Here is a 10,708-nt window from a genome sequence, read left to right as displayed (position 1 = left end):
TACCTAAGAAAATAAGATATGAAAATAAATACATAAATGAAAAAATACACACCACCAAGTCTCTCCAGTTCATTTATCCCCTGACAAAAAGTCACATGTACCCATGTCCCATAATCATTTACATGACCATCAGTTCCTCACTGCACATCAGCATCAGTGTGCACTGCCAAAAACCTTTATTTTTAGAAACATTTTAAAGTGGGCATGTAAGATGGACCATTTTGAAGTTAATTAAGTGAAATCCCTTTGCCATCCATGAGAGAAAGTCTTCTCAGTACTACTCTCAGTGCTTTCATACAACCAGTGAAGTACCGCGATTCTTCCTGCACTGTACTGCATCAGACTATGTAGTTCATAACTGACCCTTCATTTTATCACTTCAATTAAATGATCAGATATATTAGTCATCTTATATCTAACATGCTCATCCTGAATAATTAAATCTGTAATGTATTAGGACTCATAAATATGAGAGTACATTGCATGACTAGACAGCAGGACAGCAGTTTTGCACCTGCACCAAACTGTACTAAACCATATATTTGCTTTGACCCAAACTAGATGATTGACTAACCTTGTCCTGGCATCCTGAGTTCTTTAATGATGGCAGAACCCATTGGAATATTACTTTAGAATCAAGTATCATCTACAAAATGAATGACATGTCTGATCCTGATAATGTCTGATCCTGGTATGACATGTCACTGCTGACTAAACACATTTGATAACAGCTTCAGGAATTGAGCAGGAAAAATATGGAATATTTTCAGTAATTGGTTAGAATTCATTTTCCGACCACTCACATGGGGGAGGAGCTCTTAAATCAGCCTCCCAGTCGAACAGACTCAATTCCTGATCCCCGTCTTCCAAGTCATCTTAGAAAAAACATTGATCCAATTATTCTAGTATGAATGTGATTAATAAACATGCTTTTAAAAATATACGTACATGGAAATGGTGTCCTACAGGTGATAAAACTTATAGAGTAACCACACTGGTTAGAGAAAACAAATAAATGAAAACTTTGTGATGTTTTGTGAAAAGTTTGCTTATTGCCCCATTTGAGTACATCTGGTAGATAAGATGTGAGGAGGTGTGTGTGTGTGTGAGAGAGAGAGAGAGAGAGTGTCAGTGATCTCTGGCTGCAGAGTGTCAGAGAGGACACTGAACAGACAGACAAAGTGGAGAAAAACTGGTGTAGTATGAGACTGAAAACTTTAATTTTCTTTAATCACATTAATATTTCTCAATTAAAGAAACCTCTTTTGGTCTGGTTGGTTGGGTAGAAAAAAAAGGTGGCAAAATTTGAACTTTCTGACCCTGGGAGGAGTTTGGTTTTTGGTGTGATGGGACACCTTATATCAGTTTTTGACAGAACGTGTATTCCTGTATGGTAGGGGGAAGGACTTGGGAGGAGGTGTGACTTCTTAGAGAATCAGCCAATGGGAGGAGGGTGAGTGAGTGGGTGAGTGAGAGAGAGAGAGACATAAATGAGACCCATACGCATGTTTGAGTATCAGGACTCGGAGCAGAACGGACATTAAAGGCTGGGTGGTACGTATTCATTTAAGACTCATAACTTTTATTTACTTTAATCACTTGATTATTTCTCAATTAAAGAATTTTATTTTCTTAAAAAAAAAAAACTATTTTGAGGATCCCTGATTGTGTTTAATTTCATATAATATATTGTTACATCATATCATATAATAATAATAATAATAATAATAATAATAATAATAATAATAATAATAATAATAAATATGTGGGGGTGGGGTCTGGGTGGTGTGTGTGTGTGGGGGGGTGATTGACAGCTGTCAAATCAATCAATCAAATCCAGCAATACATCATTTTGACTGTTAGTATACACTATTTCTCTCTCTCCCACTCATAGTTTGACTGATCCCATTTGGAGGTTTGCATCAGTTTGCATCTCTCTGGCTCAGAACTGGTGCTAAAGGAAAGAAAAGCTCGGCCAGCCAATTTCAGACCTAGTCTGATCTCTCCTGGGATGTTGTGACAGTGGAATACTTTACTACTTTACTACATGGTTACTTTGCTGTTATGTCACACAACTAACCAGAAGAGCTGTGGGACTAGGGAACCTGGATGAACCAGGGAGTTTTGCTCTTAGACTAGTGTCTCAGGACTAACCAGGGGGTTTAGATCTTAAAAAGAAAAAAAAATAAGATACATATTTTTTTCTGTTCTATTTTTGCCGTAGTAACAGGAGCTGCCATGGCGATAGCAGGTACAGGTGTGGAGACAAAGGACACCTCACTGTGTGTTTCATTCCTACAGCAGGTGTTCTGAACTTGTGACCTGATGGAAGCTGTTCAAGCTCTGATAGCAAATGATGATCAGGACAGAGTTGTGTTGTCAAACACTTTTTATTAAGCCAATCGACAACAGGAGTAGCCCAGATGAAAATATGTGTTTAGTAGTGGTTTGTAAATGTGATATGGTAATCTAAGGAGGAGTAGTGACGTGTGTGTAACTGTCCCTTTAACAGTTTTTAGAGGTAAAAATGTGAAGACATATGTGGGGTGTGATGAGATAAAGTTTTCCTATACAGTAAAATACATTTCTAGAGTACAGTACTGAGTTACACTCAGAGTGAGTATAAGTAGCCCATTGAGGGATAGCATGTTACAGATACTACGCCATCTCAGATTGAGGAGAGATTCACATTTGTACTGAGAGGACTGTTGTTTTTTATGCTCATTAGAGTGAAGGGGCCGTTGTATTTGAATCTGGCCTGCCACATATTTTATTTGGGGGTTTCTGGTTTAGTTAGTATGAGTATGTGGGATTTTGTTGTGTGGGGGATTCTGGGCTTAAGAGAGGAATATGTTGAGAATGTGCTCATTATATCCATTTTTCTCTTCACTTTTCTATTGATATATAGTGTTTTGTATGCTAAAAGGTCATATCGTATAATAATAATTGTCATATGCAAATCTATGACATCCAAGTAGTCATTAATTACACTCTGTAGTGAGGCAGGGAGTCATCTCAGTGGAATCTGGCACTGCAGTGATCCAGCTGTTATTTATTCTTACTGTTGTCTTGTATCTTCTCCTCTGCATGGCATTTATTTAACATAAAATGTAAATGATCAACTGTTATGTAACCAGCAATGCTAATACACATTTATTGCTATTGTTTTACTTCTTACTGTTAGGCTGTGTTCTATGTGTTCTGTGTTCTATGTGTTCTGTGTTCTATGTGTTCCATGTGTTCTGTGTTCTGTGTGTTCTGTGTGTTCTTTGTGTTCTGTGTGTTCTATACGTTCTGTGTTCTGTACATCACGTAGTTTTCTAATACAGGTTTACCAAATACAGGTAAATTATTTTTCCACAATATTTGAAACAAACACACACACACACACACACACACACAAACACACAGAGACACACTGATCCTTTGTGTGTGTGTGTGTGTGTGTGTGTGTGTGTAGTATAGCACCCACACACTGCTTGTGTGTGTGTGTGTGTGTGGTATAGCTCCCACACATTGCTTGTGTGTGTGTGTGTGTGTGTGTATGTGTAGTATAGCACCCACACACTGCTTGTGTGTGTGTGTGTGTGTGTGTGTGTGTGTGTGTAGGATAGCACCCACACACTGCTCGTGTGTGTGTGTGTGTGTATCTGTAGTATAGCACCCACACATTGCTCTTATGTATATATGTGTGTGTGTGTGTGTGTGTGTGTGTGTGTGTGTGTGTGTGTGTGTGTGTGGTATAGCTCCCAGACATTGCTTGTGTGTGTGTGGGAGTGAGTGTGTTTGTGGTATAACCATTTTTATTGTCCTCCCACCTTGTTAATATCAGTGTGTACTTATGTTTTGTATTCGGAATCATGTAACAGATGGATTGTGTGTTTTACGTTTTTTAATCATATATTGATGTGAGTTTTGACAGGCCTTGATTCAGTGTGATTCACTCTGTGTGTATCAACTGTTGACAGGGAGCAGAGAGCAGCATCTCCAGTGTCCAGCTGTGTGTGTGTGTGTGTGTGTGTGTGTGTGTGTGTGTGTGTGTGTGTGTGTGTGTGTGTGTGTGTGTGTGTGTGTGTGTGTGAAGAGGAACAACTCCATGATGGAGCCTCATAACTCCAGCAGTGGAGGAGGAACCTCTGACCCAAAGTGAGGAGCTTTCCATCAGCACTTAATCTGAGGAAACAGGAAGAGGGAATATTCAGGATAAATGAGATGTAGTGAAGGATGTAATTACTCAAGACTTTCCTCATCTTCATCAGGGTAAAGAGAGCAGATTCTCCAGCACCCAGCTGTGTGTCTCTGAAGAGTGACGGGTTCATGAGTGATCCTCCTGTATTCAGCAGTGGACCTGTGCCGTCTGACCCAAAGTGTCACATTACACACTCATATTCTTTCATTATTGTAGGTGTGGAAGGGTGGAGGGTGCTGTTCTGTCAGTAATGTAAGGTAGACTCCATCTTTACTGTTTTAAGATCATTTGTAAGGTGTGTTAATGATGATCACTGAGTGAGGATGACAGTCAACAATTCCAGTTATACAGCTCCTCCTGTTAATGACAACATGTATGATATAGTGGGAAAATAAGAGTTAAGCTCTCTGAGAATGAGTTCTCATTAAGTGATACATGTACTTTTTAAATGCCTTTATAACTAATAGGGAAACAGAACACAGTGAGGTATTATTAAACACTCAGCTGGGGTTGTGTAACCTGCACTCTACTGTACACACCAGAGGAGCCTCATGAGATTTTATTGGCATGGAGACCTGCATAAACTTTACAACAGTTCTGTTAGTAAAGTAGGTTAGTAAAACTCTGGTTTACAAGGGTACATCACCTAGAGATGAGAGTGATGAGTCAAGTGAGTCATAAAGGTAGTCTCTCTCTGTCTGATCTCTTGGTGTCTGGTGTGTGTTTGGTGTTTAGTACAGGTAGTCTCTGTCTGTCTGATCTCTTAGTGTCTGGTGTGTGTTTGGTGTGTGGTACAGGTAGTCTCTCTCTGTCTGATCTCTTAGTGTCTGGTGTGTAGTACAGGTAGTCTCTGTCTGATCACTTAGTGTCTGGTGTGTGTTTGGTGTGTAGTACAGGTAGTCTCTCTCTGTCTGATCTCTTAGTGTCTGGTGTGTAGTACAGGTAGTCTCTGTCTGATCACTTAGTGTCTGGTGTGTTTTTGGTGTGTAGTACAGGTAGTCTCTCTCTGTCTGATCTCTTAGTGTCTGGTGTGTAGTACAGGTAGTCTCTGTCTGATCACTTAGTGTCTGGTTTGTGTGTAGGAATAACATTGCTTAAGTCTTGTAAACACCTACTGTTAATACCTCTATATAAACACTAAATGTCATCTTATACCTACCCAGAGTTACATGTCTCCTCACCTTGAGGAATCTTCATCTATCTCAGTGGGTGCCAGTGGAAAGGTTTTTACAGATTCATGTGTCTCTGGTGTCTGTATTTTTGTCTGGCTGAGAACAGAACGTGTTTCTTTTGAAATGTGCTTGTGACTTGATAGCTGTCAGGGAACGCTCTCCTCCCACAGGTTACGTGGTTTGGCCCGCCGTGTGCAGTGGGAGGGTCTTGTTTGTTTATCGTGTTTGTAACCATGCCTGCACACACCTAAACCAATCTGGTTTAGTCTCATTATGTCTGTGTATTTAAACCCAGGCTGGTGTGTGCAGGATTGTCAGTCATTATTCATGGTCATGGTCAATTATTCACAGCGTAAAGACCAGAGAACTTCCAGACCTGCACACCATCTATTATAAGCGGTGCCAGACCAAGGACCCCACCCATCCCAACAATAGGCTCTTCTCTCTGTTGAGGTCAGGGAAGTGCTTTCGCTCCCTGAAGACCAACACAGAGAGACTGAAGAGGAGCTTCTTCCCACAGGCCATTCGGGCCCTGAATCAGGGCAACTGATGAACTGTGGGGACCACTTTGTGTACTGTGTAGGATGTCAATAACATCATAAAAAGACTGCAATAACTGTAAACTGTAAATTGTAAGAAAAACTGGAAATTCTACAATGTCTATATACAAATACACACACACATACACACACACACACATTATATATATATATATATATATATATATATATATATATATATATATATATAGTACATTGTGTATATATATATACATGTTATACAAATATTGTAATCCTTGCATCTCTCCTCAGCTCGAACAGAACAGTCACAAAGGCATTTCACTGCAAGTTAGACCATGTATGATTATGTACGTGACAAACTTTGAAACTATTTTATCCACCTTCCCACAATAGGAAATCTTATGAGTAGCTAAGAAAGTGATCTTTATAAATGTAGTGGATTTAACAGAAAAAAAGGGGAAAGTTTGAATTTCCAAAAAAGAAGACTTTTCTCTTCTACATATGCTTAGCAAACATTTTTTTTAGGTGCATTAGAGCCAAGATATGTTTAATTAAGCTAAAGAACACATTTATTTTAGATTTTCATTGTGTGCGATAAAGGAGCGAGAAAGCTTCTCCCTAGGGATGATGACGACACAAGATGTAGTCTCGCGCCGAAGCCTTCAGTGCGGATGTGGCACGTGCATCAGATGTTACGACCACAAAACGGGGTTTACCGCACAAGAGTGTTTACCACAACTGAGGATTTCCTGTGTACAGGTGTTAACCACACAGGTATTTAACTAAAGATTCACAGCTGGATCACACCTCAACTTGTGTGGGTTGATCTGCTTTGATCCACCAGACGGTGAGCAGCTGATACTCGGTCCGCTGACCTAAGGTCGGGCCTGTATGTTATGTAGAAGCTAGCTTACTATCTAAGTAATTAAATGGAATTACAACAGTTACGATTTATCTTTATTTTATGTAAACACATCCGTTAGTTTGCTGAATGCCCGCTAACTCTCAGAAATGTTCTCATTCCGGGTCCGTGCTTATTAGCTAGCTCTCCTAGCTTCGCTAACGTCTGTAGCTACAACGCTAGCTAGGTTAACTGGAAATGTAGCCTATCGGAGTATGATGGTTATTTCTACATGGGGTCATCAATTCCCCAGAAATGATGTTTAGATCCACATGGCTTGTTACATATGAAAGATAAATGCTTTAATTCATATTCACATTGTAGCGCTATTTCTGCTAAGTTAGCAACAGCTATCGGGCCTACATCGGCTCTCCTTCCATAACACAACATCAATAGTCACGAAGAGGAGTGTTTGTGCTCTTATAGACGTTAATCTAAGAAGTGTGAGGCCTTCTGCACTAATGCTTGTGCTTGATCAGTGTCTCATCCTTCACGCATTATGATGACTGTTCAGATACTCTAAACCAGATTCATGTAGAGAGAGAGCTCGGAAGTTATCATCAAATATTAACAGTGCAGTTGTACACAAAAGTCGAAACTGACAAATTTTTCTTTTCACAAAGTTTACTGCCTCAGTTTATTAGATGTTTATATGGTACAGCTAAGTACAATTAAGCATTTCAGACTTCTGCAATTCACCTTGACATGCTGGATATTAGCTTCTGGGCAAAGTGTTGACTGATGGCAACCCATTCTTGCCTAATCAGTGCTTGGAGTTGATCACAATTTCTGCATTTGCCCACCCACTTTTTAAGGATTGACCACAGGCAAAATCTTGAGCAAACCCACTCCCTTGGATGAGAAGCAACCCCATACATGAATGGTGTCAGGATGCCTCACTGTTGGCATGACACAGGACTCATGGTAGCACTCAGCTTTTCTTCTCCAGACAATCATTTATCCAGATGTCCCAAACAGTCTGAAGGGGGCTTCATCAGAGAAAATAACTTTACCCCAGTCATCTGCCGTCCAATCCCTCTACTTCCTGCAGAATATCAGTCTGTCCTTGATGTTTTTCTGGGAGAGAAATGGCATCTTTGTGGCCCTTCTTGACACCAAGCCATCCTCCAAAAGCCTTCACCTCACTGTGTGTGCAGATGCACTCACACCTGCATTCTGCCATTCCTGAGCAAGCTCTGCACTGGTGGTGACCTGATCTTGTAGCTACATCCTCCTTAGGAGATGGTCCTGGTGCTTGCTTGACTGAGTGCTCTGAAGCCTTCTTCACTGCAATTGAACCTCTCTCCTTGAAGTACTTGATTCAATAAACGGTTGATTTAGGTGCTGTCTTAAAAGCAGCAATTTCCTTGTCTGTGAAGACCTTTTGTTGCAATGCAATGATAAATACACGTGTGAAAACACCCAGTTAACATAATAATAAACAGTTAGCTACCCAGCTCAAATAATTTGGGTTTGGTGCTTCTAACAGTAATGTAATAAATATAGCTAACTAACCATAAACCTGACATCGTGTGTGACCTGTTTAACACAACAATGTCATCTGAACAAGGTTAATTCAGATATGTGGCTGCGGACGTTATCTTCTAACTGTTTAGCTAGCGCTAGCTAATAATATAGTAAACCAATGTTAACTGTGTAGATAGCTCGCATAGGCTAATATTCATGAATATTAGGACAGCTACACGGTTGTCTTAAGTCTATTCAGCAGAGTTCCGAGTAAACGTTACTTTCAGTTTCCTGGCTAGGATAGCTTAGCTAGGCTAGCTAGCTTTTCTTATACAGGCCAGGCGCTAACATGGCTAAGATATTTACGACGGGCTGATTAGTTAAAGTTACGTATCATGTCCAGATATCTAACCACAGCTACAGCGGTTGTCCGGCAGCTCTACCTCCACTGTCCTTGGCCAGGGGCGGTGAGGTCCGAGGCTGTCTGAGGGGTTCCCGCTGGCTGAACACGGACACACGGGCGTCCCCGCGTCCTAGCTCGGGCTGTGGGCCGGTGTCTCCCGGGCCAGGACCGCTCGACGCTGCCCGGGTCCTGCCAGCGCCGGGCGCCCTGTCGAAACGCTCCGTCATCACTCGATAAAGACGTCTGACTGTATATTATACAGATTATCTGTCGATAAAGTCGAGCCGTCAAATGCGAAGTATTATTTATATGACCAAACGCTACACACCATCTCTCTCTCATATTTAGCTGCCACGCTAACGCTTGCTAGCTCGTTAGCTGTTGTCTGGTGAGGCCTGTCAGCCCGTTTTCTTGCTCTAGTTTGTCTTTAGCAGGTCCGTTACGAACACCGCCACCTATCATACACGCACTCACTGTTTAATGCAACTAGTTCAGACTATTATAGAGCTTCAAGTAGCGATATATAGTCAACTGAATAGACATTTAACAGCATATTCCCATCCCATTACTCCAAATTCCTACAGTAAAAACAATACAATGTCATAATCTTAATATGTTGCAGTGTTTTCCAAGTATATCACAGAGTGAACTGATAATTTGATTTGTTTTTTCATGTAATTTCAAAAATATATAATAGTGAACTGATTAGCTATTTGCACAATATTGCTCTATATTTTATCCACCTTCCCACATTAGGAAATCTTATGAGTAGCTAAGAAAGTGATCTTTATAAATGTAGTGGATTTAACAGAAAAAAAGGAAGGTTTGAATTTCCAAAAAATAAGATTTCTCTTCTACATATCCTCCTGACTACCAGGGGAAAAAAAGTCTCCTATTTCATTTTTTTTTTACTTCCCCATTTGTTTGGAAGGTAATGAGCATACTGAAAATATTTTGGTTTTTTTTAATGTTTTTTTTTAAAAAAATATAATGTGTGCACTACAGTGGACATCTGAGCACACTACCTATGAAACTGAATCATAATCAGTAAATCAATCCCAAAGAAAATACCAAGTTGTCATAATATTTATGATGAAAACTACCAACAGCTGAGCTAATCTATATGTAACTCTTTTCTAGTGTATGTCTAGTGTTTGTATTTTGATGTTATGGAGTTATGTTTATGAAGTACGATATTTCAAACAGCAATTCCCTCTCTTTGAAACACAGAGGAAGATCTTGCATTATGTACACATCACATACATTTTGCTGTTGCTACCAGACCTGTGACACATTGATGCATGTGTTTCATCCACCATCTTTGGGAAATGGATGGCCTCATAGTGTCTCAAAGCTGCATTTGGCTGAGGTTTTCACTGTTGATGTGGGGGAGTGTCGTCTTCACTCTCACTAGAGATTCCTACTTGGACCTGAGTAATCATCTGCTCACCAAGGAGCAATTTGAATTCAAGGAACTGCAGTGGTTTCTTTCCCAGAACTTAGCAGTCAGTCAGCCTTATACTGAAGCCATGCACTGGTGATTGCCAAATCAAAAAAGTGGAAAATTGTATGCACTGTCCATTTCTGAGTGCGAGTGGCCATCCTATAGAAACTTAGCAACTGGTTAACTAGTTTGTTGTCAAACCACTTGACAGCAAGTTCAGGATCTCACCTGACCACCATCTCAGATGCTTCTCTTCCTTTCCTTTTGATGGCCTGATCCCCTATAATGTTACACTCCTTTGGAATTCTGTTCTTCATGAGAGTTCCTGTACCTCCCAAGCATTTCTCCATCATGGTGTCCAGGACATTTGTAAAGAACCTGTCAAAAAACAGGTGGGTTCCTCTGGAAACAGTCTCTGTCAAATAAAGAGCATCTTGTTCTCCAATGCCCAATCCCTCTATGACTCTGAAGGTGGTCTTACGTTGGTAAACCACAAAATCTAAGACCATAACACTTGGTGTGGCCAAGACAAACAGCTTCAATCCAGTCGGGTATGGTTTGCCTGGTACATTCTGGCAAATTGGGCAGCGACCAGTAAACGGAATCATTTG

The 10,708-nt window shown here is 40.4% G+C and overlaps 1 long non-coding RNA gene across 2 annotated transcripts in view; it reads left to right on the top strand.

Moving 5' to 3' along the window:
• Nucleotides 1-6,342: 6,342 nt before the first annotated feature.
• LOC118241339 overlaps nt 6,343-10,708 on the top strand; it is a 6,274-nt gene continuing 1,908 nt past the window's right edge. The window contains exon 1 of one of the 2 annotated variants that reach the window (XR_004775988.1): nt 6,343-6,729. This is a non-coding gene — a long non-coding RNA (uncharacterized LOC118241339). The remainder of the gene's footprint in view (nt 6,730-10,708) is intronic. The other variant, XR_004775989.1, reaches the window with a different exon arrangement.

The sequence above is a fragment of the Electrophorus electricus genome, chromosome 5, assembly GCF_013358815.1.
Source record: "Electrophorus electricus isolate fEleEle1 chromosome 5, fEleEle1.pri, whole genome shotgun sequence".
NCBI classification, from domain to species: domain Eukaryota; kingdom Metazoa; phylum Chordata; class Actinopteri; order Gymnotiformes; family Gymnotidae; genus Electrophorus; species Electrophorus electricus.
The sequence above is the reverse complement of the archived record's forward strand: the minus strand, read 5'-3'. Positions and strand labels throughout refer to the sequence as shown.